General features: G+C 37.2%; 1 long non-coding RNA gene across 1 annotated transcript; it reads right to left on the bottom strand.

Moving 5' to 3' along the window:
• Positions 1-13686: 13686 nt before the first annotated feature.
• On the bottom strand, positions 13687-14744 carry LOC128367790 (uncharacterized). Its single transcript, XR_008321937.1, has 3 exons — positions 14687-14744; positions 14509-14610; positions 13687-13753 (listed from the first exon to the last, which is right to left on the bottom strand). It is a non-coding gene; the product is annotated as an uncharacterized LOC128367790 (long non-coding RNA).
• Between the last annotated feature and the right edge of the window lie 2583 nt (positions 14745-17327).

Genomic DNA, 17327 nt, shown 5'->3' with positions numbered 1-17327 from the left:
GGAGCAACTCCTCAAAATCCACTATAAGACTGAGTCACTAGTAAGTATCAATGAATGGTTATCTCATAAGCAAAACTTTAATCATTTCTGAAATGAAGTTAATATGATTAGGGGTAGGTACAAGACACTGAGAATCTATTTTGTAGATCAGATTCTTACTATAGGCGATTTAGTCCTACATGAGCAGATTACCTTCTTTCAGAGTCTGAATAGTTTGTTTTATTTTTTCTGTAATTTTTGTTCATGTTCTGCTTCTCAAAGGAAACAGGTGATGCTTCTGACCACCATATAAATAAAGCAATATAAATAATCTGATGAGTGATAAGTATGTTGTTTGGTAATGTTGTCAAATAAGTGTCAATCGAATCTGATCAAACCACCCAGACAGTCCTAATGAGGCTTTTTAAACTACAGTGATGGCATTGTTGGTCAGATGGTTGGTCCACCACTTTAATCCAGATTGAAATATCTCAAAAACTTCCATTTATTTTTGTAATTTGTACTAATATTAACAACAGCACTGCTTTACGGTGTTATGTGTCTTTAAACTATACAATGGCTCTTTTAATGTTTACCTTTCTTTTCTTTTACAGGACATTGGCTTTGGTCTTATCTGTGGCTTTATTTTAGTTTGGAGCATTGGTGAGCAGACAATACGCTGTTGTGTAAAACGCTGTCTGCGCAAACGCTATCGCTACCACATATGCCCCCCTCCCTACTACAAGGTGCTTTATGAAGATCTTCTGGCAGACAGTGTGAGCTGCCATTTGAGAAATGAGCTATCAAAAACAGCAAAAGCAAAAGCAAAAGCAATCTGTAAGAACTTCCTTCAAGATATTACTGAGCATGAGAAGCGATTTAATAATCCAAGCTACGGCCCTGATGATGTCAACAACAAAGCTTTAGTAGCCTGGCAGAATATTTCAGACACAGATTTCTACCTGATGGATGAGTATATGACACAAGAGGATTTAGTCATTGCTTTCCAGAACATGCTTTCAGAAGATGCCTCCACCTCACTCTGACCCTTCCAGCTGAAGCTGTCTCAGTCTTGGATTGATTTTTCAAAATAAAAGTCAGTGTTCCTGAGACTCTGTGTTTCATGAAACTCAAATGTCTAATTACGCTTTCTTTCAAGGTTTTGGATTATTCTTTGCCTTTAATTTTTGTTTTTGAAAATCTGTGGTAAACAATGATGATGATGTCTACTTGAAACATTTACTTCTGTTAAAGTAGCTGTATGTAACAAATATATTCCAAATAATCATAAAATGGCCCTAAAATGTAACCAGACATTAAGGAATCATGTTCATTTCAAACACTGATATCACTGACGGTAGTAGTCCAGCCAGAATATTTACATTTGAAAAGCTCAGTTGCAGCCCTCAAGTAATGTTTATGTTGTCATTCTGTTTTTTGGCCTGATACGCCACCCACAACCTATCTACCAATCACCGAGTCAGTAGCAGTTCAGCATCCAGGTTGCCAAGTGCCACTGAGCTGCAGCTAGGAACACTGCAGATAATGTCTGATGTTACATAACCAAAAAAGCCTCGTTATGACTCAAATACGTCGTGACAATTTGAGACACAAAACAAGGGTATGTATAGGAGATGCTTTTGCAGGATCACGTCCAACAACTGGCAACCCGCGTGAACGTCAACTCTGGCAGGGAGGGGGCGAGGAGATACAGCTCTCTCCAGTGTTTTGAATATGAGCCGCAGTACCATTTCTAAACACTTGGTGTCAGAGTTACATACTTTAACATAAACACACATACACACACAACAGCAAGTTCAACAGCTCATGATGCATCAACAGCTTATCTTAGATAATATCTGATATGTTTGCGTTAGTGTACTTTTAAATATTCTGAAACTAATGTTGTCTAAGTATTTAAGTTACTCTCAGTAAAGAGGAAGACAGTTGTGTAGTTGTTCAATTTGATGGACTATTGCTGATGGAAATATTGTTCTTTGGTTTGTGTGTTGACATTATCGGGAGTGTGAATGGAGACGGGTCAAAACTGACTCAGTAATACTGAACATTGTTTTGAATAAAACAATTATTTGAGCTTCTTTTTAAAGAGACACACTATGTCCTACAGCTGATGCGCTATTATGGAGCTATTCAGTGTAGAATATCCTACATGTTCATGCTGCAGTCATGACTGGCAGCACCATTTGATTCATTATTCAACAAACATAAAGAAAATAATGGTCATCACTGACAACTTAAAGGCATCAGCACACCCTTTGCTATACATTGTAGAGATCATTTACATCCATAATCAGGTTCAAAGTGTACACCATGATAACTTTTAAAGTTCCTAATACCAACTCTAAACTGGCAAAGACTGGTTCCCAGTATTACGACACCTCACTACTGGAATAAAATGCAAAAAACAGACACATTTTAAACATTGTGTATTTTTTTGAGTATTTTATGTTGCTGTGATGTTGTATATACACAGTTTGTCATTTATTTTAAGGCCTCTCATAAAATAACCAAATGTGAATGAGACTTTATGTATATTTAGACTCTAAATAAAGCTTAACTAACTTTTATTAATCTGTCTCTGTGTGAAATGTGTAATGATGAAAAAGATGGTGAAGCTGTATTGCAGTAGGTAGATTAACTTAATTTAAAAGAGAAGAGATATACATGTGAAAGAAAAAGAAAAAGCCCAGGAGCATGTACAGAAGTCTTAAATGTGTGTGTGTGTGTCTACGATGTTGACTTACCAGTCAGATTCTCTCTGCTGACGTTACACACTCTTCAGCCTGAGGGTCAGCTGAGTTTCAGTATTCTTGTGTGTTGTTGAACTATTGTTATGGTCCCTCTAAACACAGGCTCCACTAGAGACAGTAATACATGGAAAGGACTCAAAACCATGAGAAATAAAATGTATTTCTATATCAACAATGAAATACTCAAATACAAAGTGACAAAAGGGGAGCCAGCCAAAATAAACAAAAGATGGGGAAATCACTAAACTATAAAAAGGGAAAAATAATCTAATCTAATTCAACCAAGCAAGAACTGATAATAGTATCTTAATCCCAAACTAAAATAACAAACTGACAAAAGAAAACCGCAGCACTCAAAAACATGCTGGGGAAATAACAAGAAAAAGGTTCCACAGCCTACTCCTCCTCAAATCCTCCCTCAAGATCATTACAATTACTCTCAAGTGGTGCTTCTGTTTAAAAAAGACAGAAGACAGGTAGAGGTGGAGGGAGGGCGCCAGAGAGCAAGAGAGATACTGAGAGACCAAGCAGGGAACAACATCGCCCCTACAGGTCCACACAATATATGCGTTTCATGTATTGTTAGTCAACAAATCAAGAATTACAGTATTTGTCTTTCTAATCATTATTTACTGTTGTCTACTCTCATCTTTAAAAAGTACTATAATTAATATAATGTTTCATATTAAAGCCATTTTCTTTGTTGTGGCATACCTGGCATAAAAAAATAAATACAATGAAATAACTCTCTGCGTAACATTGTGTAGGGTTTCCAAAAAGATGATCATTTTAAGGTGCATATAATTACAGTATCTAATAATAATAATAATAATAATAATAATAATAATAATAATAATAATAATAATAATAACTGTTGACGAGGAGTTCACCACCAGTTGTGCATTTTCAGGCATGGCTCTCCCTACATTACCTTAGACCTGAAGCATCCTCAAAACTTTATTAAAGAAAAAAAGAAAAAGAAAATCCACAGAGCCATGGGAGCAGATCTAGAGGAGGTACTTGTAAGAATACAAGGACCTTTTAAATACTGAGCTCGTCAAAACTAATGTGAAAACTCTGTCCCATTGGTCATTAAACGAGTCTCATGAACGTTTTACAGATGTATACATTATAAAGACTTCAATTATTTCAGGACTGTTTTCAGGGGGCACCAAGGGATTGGTCAGAGTCTCACGCCATCTATGGTCACACGAGCATAATGCAATGACATTTTACTAATATTCTAATGCACCTTGCCAGACTAGTCACTGTCTTCAACACTCCCTTGTTTACAATAAACTGTGTGTGGAAGAAGTGTTTCAGATCTGTTTCTCAAGTAAAAATAATATTACAAGGCCTACTGCAATTTAAACAATGTATTAATTAAAAATGTTCTTAAAGTAAAACTACACAAGTATTCTCATCAAAATGTACTCCCGGCCAGTATAATAAAAGTACTTATTATGCAGTGCAGTGAACCTACAGTATTAGTGATATATTATTACATATTACTAATTCATTCAGCTTTTTAATGCAACTGGTTAAAATAGAGCTTAATTCAAATAGCCTACTTTAAACTTGTGTAGTTTAATCTGCAGCAATACATTCTTTTTTTTTAAAAAGTCTCTAAAACTTTAGTGCAGTACTTGTATAGTTACATTCCACCACTGTGTAATTACCATATTGAAAATTATTAAAATACTAACATGTCAAGTGGGCTACAAACTGTGAGAGTGGTGACTGGACAGAACAGCAACCAACAGCAGTCACACACTTAGCTCGCTTTATCTCCTTTACTCAAGCTCAGAAAGATAGCAGAATATATTAAAATAATATCTGAATATTGAAATCTGAAAATTTCAATTCACAAACTAAACGCAAGGACTTGACACCACATAGAAGAACTGGCCCTGGTTTTTCCCACCTGTAATTTCTGACGTCATGGCGTCAGCTCCTAAAAGTTCCATCGTCTCCATGGTGAGCAAAAAACTACTTTGAAGCATTTTTCAAAAAATGGCCCAGTCGCCATCTTTTTTACCAAAACGTCGATGACAAATTTCGATAATTTGATGTCTTTAAACCAAAATAAGAGTGTTTTGAAATCAATACACCTTTATTAACACATTCCACACCTGTCCCGGGAAAATTCACACATTACATTCACACATTATATTTATTTTCCAATGAGAAAACGTCGAGTGTGTGTCCATTTCCATCAAAGCAGTGTTTTTCAAATAGGTGGAAGAAATATCCATGTTAAATTCAAGAATTTATATGAATAAAGTTCTCTTTTATTTTCATTTTTAAAAACTTTTTTTTACTGAAACACTTTTTAAGGGTGTCAGTGAGGAAAAACACACTAGGCGCATTAGAAGATGTCTTACCAGCTCGTCTTCAACATAGCTTTTTCACTTGAACAGTTTTCCAGGTGTTCAGCTTCCAGCAGACAGGTTTCACATCATGGAGTCCGCTCGTCTCAAGTCCAAGTGCAAATGAAAAATAGTAAACGTCTGCAGCTCTTATATACACCTGCCTCACGTCACCGTTCTGTTTCCATGACTAACAGACGCACGTGCATGATTTACATTAAATGGCTAAATTATTGTGACTTCTGTGTGATCTTACATTGCCTATATAGGCTACTAGGCTATAGACTGAAACCCATGCAGTAGTCAGGATTATAGTTTTGGATTTTTCATTAACATTTAAAATTATTTTAATTTAGTTTTTTTTTAATTTCAGTTTAGTTTTAGTTAGCCTAGTTGAACGAGTGATTAGGCTAGTAGTTTTAGTTTCATTTTTATTTAGCCTAGTTATCTTCGTTTTAGTTTTAGGAGGAAAGTCTTGATTTGTAGAAGCTGAAAAGAATGAAAGAATGCAAACACCAAATAGGCTATACTTTACCGACTCATTGTTCATTAAAGGGACTGTTACGGACCCGCTAACATTAAGGCTTATATTTATAATTAATATTGTGCAAAGCCAGCTTATTATTTTATTCTTTAACCATTAACACTGCTCAACCCACAGCAGAGCTCAATAATTATCACCCATAGCTTCCAGGTAGCCTAAATCAAAAGCAACATTTTTAATGGGCTGCCTGCAACAACGAAATCTTAGGCCTATTTGTTTAGTTTTAGTTTGTTAATTGAATTTCTTGTTTAGTTAAAAAAAAAAAAAAAAAGTCCGTTCAATTTTGAAACCGCTAGTTTCAATAGGCCTAAGTTTTAATTGTATTATGTTCAGATTTACTTTTCCATTCATTCTTTCAGAAGACCAAGTTTCATATATTTTTGGCAGTGGCGCACACATTTATAAAAACGATTCTTATCAAGTGTCTAACGTTAATTACAACTGTTCTGTAGAAGATTAATTCCACTCAGTAAATCTACCTGCTGCCATCAGCTGCAAGAATAGGCCTATGTGTTGCATCTGCTGTCGCGCAGTGTGTAACTTTACGCAAGGTTTGCACAGCCGGTGTACTAGGGCCTACATTTATAAGAAATCCGACAGACCTAAAAATAAAAAAGGGTTCCTCTGATCTTTTCCAGCTTTTCATCTGAATCAAGTTTCTTATATACAGTCTATGGTCAAAACAGCACATTTCAGACGAGAAAAGACGTATTGATTTGCAGCCTTTAATAGCGCAAAGATTGTTGACATTTTAAAGATAGCCTACATTTCTGATAAAGATGACTGAAGGCTGAACAAAAATCAGCGTGCTCCATTATTTTCATCTCCCCCTGACACCCAAAAGTAAATGGACCTCCTGTATTTATTTTTATGACCTCTGCAAATATTCAAACCCCGTTTCATCTGGATAATAAAATGTGGCTGTCAGCGTGGTCTTAACAGAGACTTTTCATTTCATTCGTTCTCACCGAATATTAGAAGAGGCGTCACTGCACACTTGTACCCTGATATGGCTTGAATGCACCCTTTTAAATCAACCATGAAAAAAAGCAATTTAGTTAACATTAATATGGAACCATTTTTTAGTTGTACAGTGTATCCCTTTTCTAAAATAGTCTAACTGTGCACATCTTGTACGCACCAATAAGGGTTTAACTGTCTTCTGAAAGGTAAATTACTCATCTTTCCCTGAATTCATGTTTGGGATGCTGTGCAATTTAGATACCTGTACATGTGTATTAATATCTAAAGGTGAATAATATTCCATATAGGCCTAGTATTATGCTGGTAATATACTTCTAACTCTAATTAGAGTTTTCTCTCCCCTACCAACTCATCAAACTGCTCAGCGTGCTCCTTTTAAAGGGTTAAAAGTGGGTGAGAGGAGCTGATGTTACAGGCGTGCCCATTTTTGCTGGTCCCTCCAGCTCCTTCCCAAAACTCACCCAAACCAACTATTTAATATGTTCCAATGTTACTTAATGTTTTTAGTTCTAACCAAAGGCTGTGTGTAGATGGTTTTTGTTCTATAAAGAAATATTTTGAATGAAAAAGAAACCTGTCATTGGTAGCATTACAGAAGTAATTCATTTACATTTTTTCAATATGTTAATGTTATTTTTGTGCAGGAAAAATGGGCTTGGGCAGGTGGACAGAATATGGGCTGGTTTTCCATGAGTTTTCAAATTATGATATATTGTCAAATATACAGAAAAAAATGTATGTAATCAAATTATTTCTCCAAACACATTTGATCAGCACACTAAATTATTTTTTTCTCTAAAAAAAAAAAAAAAAAAAAAAAAAAAAGTCATATCACAATCTAGTCCAGCAGGTGGCGGTAATGTACCTAAAACTGTGCTGAGTTGGCTGGCTGCAGCTGTAGTTTAATGCTATAGGAATTATTCATGTTTGCTTCAGCTGTCAGTGTACATTGTTTTAAAGTATGTATGCTACAGTAAATAATGCTATTATTATTATAATATAATAACCCTAACCCTGATCAAATATTTTTGCTATTTCTGCTCAGGTTTCTCCTCCACAGCATCCCATCAAATCTGCTGATAAACCTCCTGACTTCACTGTCATCCAGAAGTGTTTCACCATCAGCCTCTGCTTCATCTGAACCACCTCCTCTGACCCTACCTCATGAGCATCCCATCTACCATGAGGCCAAAATGAAGAAGGATGGAATCAGATGTTTCGTTATTGCCTTCTGCCTGAAGACACAGGCTGAAAATATACCTCAGTTTTATTACTCCTGGGTTCATATCATGAACCGCGGAACGCATTTGGACAAGGGGGGGGGGGGGGGGGTTAGGGTTATATACTGAACGGATCGTGTTCGCTGTGATGACCCAGTCCCCTGTACCTTTTGTTTTTATCAGCACAGCAGGGTCGTGTGGTTGGTGTGGCTTAGTCAGATCCCTGCAGCACTCACTTGTGCAGTGGCTCTCGGGAGCTTGTGTTGAAGCAGACGGAGGAGAACAACTAGCTGCGGGTTGGCAGGTCGGCGGGGTCCGTGTTGGGGGAGAGGATGGAGCTGATGAGCCGACATCGATCAATTTATAGAACTTTCTCTGAATAAATAGGAAAGGTAACAAATGAGTCATGTGAGGCACAAAGAAATGGTTCATGTGAAATGAAGCTTTTAATGTATTCACATTTCCAATGCAGTAAGATTCAAGAATAAGATTTCCACACACAATTCAAAAATGGCCAAAGTGAGAAAGGTCAAGATTTTTTAACAGTCACACATCATGAGTCACTGACTGACTGACGTATGTGCTTTACTAACGGCAGATCTTATCACTCCTGACAGCTACAGTATGTTGCTTTGTGACCAAACTGCAAGTACTGCACAAAGGGAAGGAAACATCAAGCGATGACAAGTGTTGATACTGATGATGACAACAACACAGTTTTAGAAGCCTGGCACAAGATTTCATTTTCAAGTTTCTACTTGATGGACGGGTATGAAAGACAAGAGGATTAACACGCTGGAGCACAGAAATTTACACTGCAACATTCATGAGGGAGAATGGACTCTGATGAGCAATAAGCACAATTGTTATTGTAATACTGAACATTTAATCAAACCTGATGAGTTTAAATGAAGAGGAAACAAGCCACATGTGATATAATTATTATATATTTCCTTAATATTCATTTGTAGGTGACAGACTTTCATATGATGGCTTTCCCACCACAATCCAAAAATGTATTGATAGATTTTTAATCTCATATAATCATCCACCATTACTAAACCATTTTCTCACATATCCATTGCTTCTTTTCAGCACAAGGCAAATCATTCCAGTTCTTTTCATAGTTCTTTGGAGTGATGATGTGGGCACAGTCCTCTTCAACAGTCTCTGAACCACCATTATCAGGCTGTGTGCTCACCCAGAACCTAGCAGAACATTGTTGGACATTGGACAAACATAATTAGTGGCTACTGGTGAACATAAAGGACAAAGAGTGAGATATTTTTCTCAGGACTTGGTGGGGGCCAAACCAGAATTAAGAGGAGAATGAATGTTGTACTTAAATGACTAATGTGTCTTCTTATCTTCTGTTCCAAACCATTGTGCACTACTGTACTGATATTTTAATAATAGTATAGTATTGTCACTCTCTGGCTCTGTGTCCCTAGTGTCCCCTCCATTTGAGTTAACCTGCTTGGCTCTTTATGTCAGACTCTGTATTTTATGTTGTGTTGTACACTTCCTGTTTTATTTTGAAAGTCTAGTCTTCCCCTGTGCTGTCAGTTTTACTTCCCTTCTTTGTTCTTTTTCCCGCCTTAGTTGATTCCTGCTAGCCCTTTTTGTGTATGACCACCTTCCTCCTCTTGGATTAAAGAACTTGCCTTACTGGATTTTGTACCTCTGCCTCTCTTCCCCTTCTTGCAACTGGGTCCACACTCACCAGCCGTTACACTTTATGACACATACAGTATATTAGTTAGGAGAATTCATTTACTGATACACCTACTTTGTTGGCAAACACTTCAAGTTCAGATATATTGAACCTGTTGTACATTTGTGTTTTAAAAATTTGTTCCAATATAGTCTGGAAGAAAACACTATACAACTGTTCATAATGCCATGGGTTATGATTTGTCCAATGACATTTCTAAAGCTAAAATATAAATATACTTTATGTACCATAAATATGTTTTAGGGAGCAAGATCACCGCTTGCTGACTGTAGCTGGTAGATTGAGGACTGGTTAAAGGAACCACAGCAACCTCTGGTAGAATGATATATTTAACAAATATATTCATCATCAAATGGTATATTTATACTGTATATCGTCAGAAATATTTGGTTGAAGTGACAGTAGTATTTATATATTTGATTGAATTTGTGCCTTACTTTAGAGACAGTGGACTTCCATCAATCCATTTCCAGGTCCCCTCTTTGTCTCTGTCAGTCAAACCAATCCAAGCCATAGTTTCTTCCTTGGTGAAGTTAGAGAGGAACTTCTGTTAAATGGAAACAAAGAAAAGTCACAGTTTTTATATTTTATTTAAGTATTTTGGTCAAGTACACATACTGTACCAGGTCTGCTCCGTGTGTCTCAAGCTGCAACACGCCTGAACCACAGTTATCAATCTCGGCTTGTGTTCTCTCACTCTGCTTGTTTTAAAAACACTTGATGAAGACTACCACTGCAGGCTAGCCTTTCAGACAGGGACCTTATTCTCACCAATACCACCCAAACTAAGCTAGGTCAAAGAGAAAAATATGAAAGCTCCTCACTCTAGCTATCAAGGGAAGAAGTTACTCAAAGTCAAGTGGACCACAAGGCAAGCTCCTGGAGGAAGTCACAGTCTTCTGGAAAGAAAATCCATATTTCAGCAAGAGCCCTATTCAAGGAGCACCTTCCCTGGACTTTGAAGGGGTGGATAAACACACCATAATCTTACTGCTGCCCATGGAGCAACTGGTGGCAGTCCACCTCCACCCACAATTGTAGGCTATGTCGTCCAGGCCGCCCACCCTCCCATCCAAAACCGATTATTGAATGCGCTTGTTCAGAACAACAACATAAACACATTTGATTTCTGACATGATCAGACATCAGGTTTTAAGAACCATTTATGATTGACATTAAAATCAATCCTTATTTTTTCAACCAGAGCTCCTATATCTGACAACAACTTTGATAACTGTGGCTGAAAGATGACAGTTGAGTGATTAATTGACAGTGATGTGTCACGTAAAAGCAGCCCAGGTCAGTGAAAATGTGTTCCTGGTCTGGATTGAATTTTTATCTTGTCCAGATCTGGATCAGAGTCTGCCTATTGAGTAACCCTGATATGTTTATTTAATCTACCAGGATTATTCTATGTAATGTGCATACTGTATTTACGTATTCTAACTTTAGTATTATTTGCTTTACTTTTAAAAAAAAAAAAACTTTACTTCTGTACATACACTCGCACACACACACACACACACACACACACACACACACATCCATGTACCTGTTCTTCAGTGCTGTTGATGACCACCAGGCTTGCTCCTCTGTCTGTACAGTCCTGCCTGCCTTTTTCCCAAGACCCACACTCACAAGAAAGGTAATAACAAGCGTCACTGAATATCATCCATCCTGGAGGACAAGCTCTATCTACAAGAGAGAAATTAAAAGTCAGAAAGTTCATCTATTGCCAAAGAAAATAACAATAATGATGATAATAATAATAATACATTATATTTATTATAATAATGATAATAATAATAATACATTTTATTTATAAAGCACTTTACATTTCCAAAGCAAAACTCAAAGTGCTACAAGACAAACATAATGAAAACATTAAACATCAGGAAATAATTGAAATACAAAAGATTTATTAAAAATAAATGTTTTAAGTTCCTTTTTAAAAGTCTCAATAGACTGTGGCGCTCTCAGCTGTTTGGGAAGGGCTTGCCACAGACGATGGGCAGCTGAACAAAAGGCTGAGTCTAGTCTTCATGAGGAGTAGGGGATTCAATATACTACCCTTTGAGGCACTGGTTGGTATTTATAGTCTTCACAAGGGCAATGTGTAAATATGTGTTTGCAGTTTTGACACCAACATGTGACAGTGACATTTTAACACTTGTAAGCAGGGGTGAGATAAAGGTGTGAAAAAATAGGACAGTGCTAAGGGTTCATCATTATAATTCTTTTAATAATAATAATTAATAATATTTTTTTTAAATTTACATTGTTAAAAAAAGTTTATTTTTTTTAGGTTTTTTTAAATTTTTTGGCAATTAACCTGTTAGGTAAAGCAATGTTTTTTTTTCATTTGGTTGCAAATTGGTGGAGTTAGAGCTATTACAGGTGCCAATGGAACCGACACTGTATCTGGTAAATGACCCCACTAATAATGCCTGGATTATCAAACTTCTACAGTAGTACAAATAGGGTCTTTACTCATAAATACATGCATTGAAAAGTTTGTAAGTACACCAGGAGTTTATTAAAAGAAACACTTACCTGATGGCTTTTACTCTGCTGCTACTGCTAAAGCTGTAAACATCGTGCTATCACGTAAATACCATGTGGTCACGTGAGATCCCGCACAGAGCGTTCAATGTGCTCTGTGCGGGATCTCACGGTATTGCAGCTGATTTTATGTTGTTTGTTATGTCATTTTAAAAATGGTCATATCAATTTATTCTAATTGAAGAGGTTAATTTATATTTGAGTTTATTCAACCATCTTAAGATAATTTTCCATTTAATAATTGTACTATTAAGATTAGACTACAAAAGAGTTGCACGTTTCTCAAATTACATGTTTTTCTGTTTTACTGTATGTAAAGCACATTGAGTTGCCATTGTGTATGAAATGAGCTATATAAATACAACTGCCTTGCCTTGCCTTGCAAGCATGCACATATAGAGTTACCCATAGCTTCGAATGGTTCAATTTAGTTTGTGGTTACAACAACTGCGCAGGGTTAGAGCAGCCTGTGCCTTGTAGTTGTGTGTCATTTTGACACCTACAAGTGTTAACTAGGACGAACTTAATTTAGTTAGAAACATAGTATAAAAACATCATACTGAAATCCGTTCAAGCTGTGAGTCATATGCCAGTCTGAGGAAGTGGTGATGGTAGATAATGATGTGTGCATGTGTGTTCACTCTTGTCTTAACAGAAGTTTGCTTTGATAAGGGTCTAGCTTTTAGAAGTTAGACCCTTACACACAGTGGTGGTTTTTGCTATGGGCAATGTGGGCAACCGCCCAGGGCGCAATCTATTTGGGGGCGCACGAGCACCCTCAAAAAAAAAAGAAAATGAAAAAAAAAGTCCGTCCTCAAAAAAAGAAAAGCGCACCCTCAAAAAAAATAAATAAATCAACTTGCGACTGCAGAGGCTGTGAGCAGGTTGTGGTTGTGAGTCTCACCCTCAGAGGAAAAGCAAGGGGGGGGATAGACTGATCTGTGATGATTATGAACCCAGGCCACACAACACAAACTGCTGCTTCCAAATAAATAATAATACATTTATAAAATTAATACAGACCCGTTATAGCTGCATGTAAGTTATTGGGTTATGTGAAAATGCAATAAATAAATAAATAACTTTACACCTGCACTTTCCTGTGGTCAAGCACTCCCTGATAGCAATCTAATCACCCAGAAAACATTTTAATGCCAGTTGTAAAAAGGGTGAAAGTTAATTATTAGTATATTTCATTTATTCATCTTATTTTTTGTGTGATGAAGGATTTGTGTGGAGGGGCGCCAATAGTCGGTCCGCCCAGGGCGCAAAACTAGCCAGGAACGCCTCTGCTTACACATACGTAGCCATGTACGGTATATAGTAGGTTACACACCTGTTGATTTTACAGATGTATCTGCAGTACAATACAGATGATACCTAACCTAACCACATCATCTATTTCTTAAAAAAAAAAAAAGTTTTAACAGAGTACTGGTAAATGTATTTGTGCAGTGCTCCCACTTAACTCAGCATGTCTTGCTTTTTAGTCATTTCAATGATGCTGGCATTCAGCAGGTCTCTCTCTTCAGTCAGTCTGGCTTTTATAGCGATGAGTTCCTCAGCTGAATGCTGTGATGAGTAGTAATCTGAAATCAATCAAGAGAAAGTCTTACATACCGTAAAGGATCTCATATAGCAATAAAAGAAAAGAGTATCCTATGGTCAGTAAACTAGGTGGTTTGGAATAAAGTTGTTTCTATGGTTACTTTTTGGATTCATATTAAAATTACTTAAATACCAGTCACTGCTATTTTCATATTTTCCTGTAAGTGGATCTTACTATTTTGTATGTTTTGTCTCAATGATATGTCATGCCTTTTATGTAATGCCCTTGCTAAGATGATATGTTTGTATTAGTGGATTAACGGCATTTGATTTAAAAAAATAAAAATAAAAATAAACTTACATACCAAAAGAGACACATTTTAACAACATTTAATACAAAAAAAGTTACTATATTTGCTCAATTCAATATATTTTCTCATTTCGGCCTGTCATTATGGCCTGTGTGAAACATTAAGTTTCCCACTTAATCCATGTACATAATATGTCTATCATACACATAAAGACAAAAATCTAGTCACTGCTGTAGTATTTTGGAGTAAAAATTAATAAGATTTGTACTACACAGCACCAGTCAAAAGTAGACAAACTTTCTCATTCAAGGGAATGAAGAAGTCGCTTTGAAAAAAAAAAAAAAAAAACATACCGAAAATTTAAAAAATATCACCAGATAAATTATGAATGAATTAAAAACTCAAATAAACATATTGGTAAAATGTGAGCATTTTTGATAATGGTTCTAAATCATAAAGGATTTCTGAATGTTAAACAGACTCACAGTAGACACTGAGGCCGATGAGTCCAGCTAACAGGAACCCACTAAGCAGCCCCAGCCCCAGAACAACACCTCCATGAAATCTCCTCTCTGAACTCCTTGACCCTGAACAAAGACCAGTGAATCCAATCAATCATACAACAGAACTAATGACAGATTAAAAACCACTGAACATTCTTACCTGTCTCATTTGTTGAAGGTTTTGAGGCAACAGGTGGAACATTCATATAGACTTCATCCATTGCGTATGAAGATATAAGCCTAATGATGAAACTGATAGTTTACTGCTAATAGCCATGTGAGTTTCGATCTCTCTGCATTTTAACCACTGGGAAAGGAAGTAGATCAAGGTGTTATATGTAGTCTCTACTGCTGCCAGCTGACTTTTGTCTGCCTTGCATGGTTGTTATAGTAAAATGCATCAAAATACAAGGATAAAGAGGAAAAATACAGAGGATTAAAAATCCTAAAGTTAAGGATTATATTTTTACCATGAGGTAATTTGCTACTACACTTACTTGTATTTGTTTCCTACTGCTCTTGTAACAGAATATCTAGTCATAGAAACTTAAGCATTAAGCTTTTTGTTGTCTGAGGTTGTAAACAATAGACATAGTTGCTGAATTCACTCAGAGTGACACAGAAATGAAAATCAGTGTAATCTTTAGCTGTTGCCCAACATTACTGGGGCACTGGCCCACATTTTTTATGTACAGGCCACACAGTCTTACTGAGGAGACACTGTTGTTCATCTTTTGTCCTAATGACTTACTGGTAGAGTTCCATGTTGGTCCAAGCTGTAGAAGTGCTCAGACCTCAAAGGTTAAGTCAATCTCTGTGTAGGGTGACCAGATCCCAATTCACCAGATGTGGGACAAAGACTACGTTTGTGGGACAATGTGGGACAATGTGGGATACCAATGCATCGAGGTAGTCTAACAGAACTTTTTTTTTAAATAAACATTTCTATTTCACAATGCCTCTCAAATTAACACACCTGACTCTGTACAATCAAACAGAACAGACACATCTATGGATGCTGCCTTTGTACGACCACATGACATTTTCTTTGCAATCTCAGAGTCTGGAAACATGGTTGATGTTAGCTTATTACCACAGTCTTCTGACCTGTCACCTGTATGATAGGGAGTGTTTCACATAGGGCTGTCAAACGATAAATTTTTTAAATCACGATTAATCACAGAATTTCCATAGTTAATCGCGATTAATTGCGTTTTGAATTGGATGTTTAAAATCCTGTTATTTTACATTTCAAGGCAGTTTTAAGCCCATAATGTAAAGCATTTCTTACCAGAGTGTCTTAACTGGGAATCAATCACGGCTCTGCTGCGACTCCCACACTCCAAAATGGTACTTTGGTGGAGCTGAGGCTCGCTTGGCTGCACCTGGGTGTTTAGCGTGGAGGTGGTAACTCAAACTCAACGTACTCTGGTGGTAGTTAAACTCCGTTTGACACAGGTTGCATTTTACTTTTGACTTGTCAACTGAACCGTCTGGAAGTGTTTTAAAGTTAAACAAGCCGTTCAAAAGCCCAGTAGCTGTCTTACTTTCCATCACCGTGGTAGGTGTACTGCAGGTGGCCACTTCAAAGCATAGCGCTATAGCTAGAGGAGCCGTCAACGGGTGAGTAGAAGGGACAAAAAGGCTTGGAAAATTAAAATGCGATTAAAAAAAACGTGCTATGGATTGCATTAATCTAATCGCGATTAATGTGTTAACGCTGATAGTCCTAGTTTCACAGTGTGGTAAATGCTAGTTAGTTCAGCTGCTGTTACCTTATCTGTGTTTGAGTCTTGTTTGGGTTTTAGCAGGAACATATGCATAGACTGGGAAGCCTCCATTTGAGCAACACGTTTTTTGTGAGTCTTGCATTGTGTGTGTTGTTTCACGTCGTATTCACCTCCGTGTGAAATGGAAAAATGAGTCAAGGAAACTTCACACAAAACTTTACCAGACTTGCCTTCTACTGGTTTCCTCCATGTCTCGTGCTGCATGCCGTTCTGACCTGATTTGCATTGTTTCTTGTTGGTGCGCGCACCCTTAACCTGTGTCCGTGTCCCAGTTTGATTGACATGATCAAACAGTCTCCCTGATGACAGCCCTCACTGCTTTCTCCGCAAAGGTATCTGATAAATGCCAGATTATAAAACAGGCATTTCAAAACTGGAGTCTGACTGTCAATAACAATGCGGGACAACGTCTCAATTTGCGGCACGTGTGAAAAGTAAATGCGTGACATCTGGTCACCCTAGTGCCCATATGCGGTAGGTGGAACTATAGTGAAATTTTTTGTTTGGCCATCTGTTTGTATTTGTCAATGACCTTGTTCTGGTCAATTGGGATGTCTCTTTCAATGGAGAGCAGCATTAGGTCAGAGAGCCTTTTTTCCTCACACTGTTTTCTTAGCACGGTTTTGATGAGATTCAGTTTTGAGAAGGACCGCTCTACTGAAGCCGTTGTCTCTGGTATAGTTGCATACATTTTGAGGAGCATGGTCAGACTCGGAAAAACTGATTCCACATCATTTTCTCCAAGGCACTTGAGTGCAGCTGTGACATTGTTGGAGGGGAGTGCATATGATGAGTGGAATACCTTGAGCTCAGTGATAAGGTTTTCTTCTTTTACATCATAGAACTGGCACATATGTTTGACAGATGCAGCAGCTTTGTCATCGAGTTTACCCTTCCAGTGACGTGAGACAGTAAGGCAGTGAAGACCTGATAGGATTGACCCAGTAGGCATGTCATTAGTAGCTCATGGCAACACAGCCTGTCAAGGAAGGTAAAGACACCTTTCCCGGG

This window comes from Scomber japonicus, chromosome 11, assembly GCF_027409825.1.
Source record: "Scomber japonicus isolate fScoJap1 chromosome 11, fScoJap1.pri, whole genome shotgun sequence".
Taxonomy (NCBI): Eukaryota; Metazoa; Chordata; class Actinopteri; order Scombriformes; family Scombridae; genus Scomber; species Scomber japonicus.
Note: the sequence above shows the minus strand (reverse complement) of the source record. Positions and strands in the feature narration are given on the sequence as shown.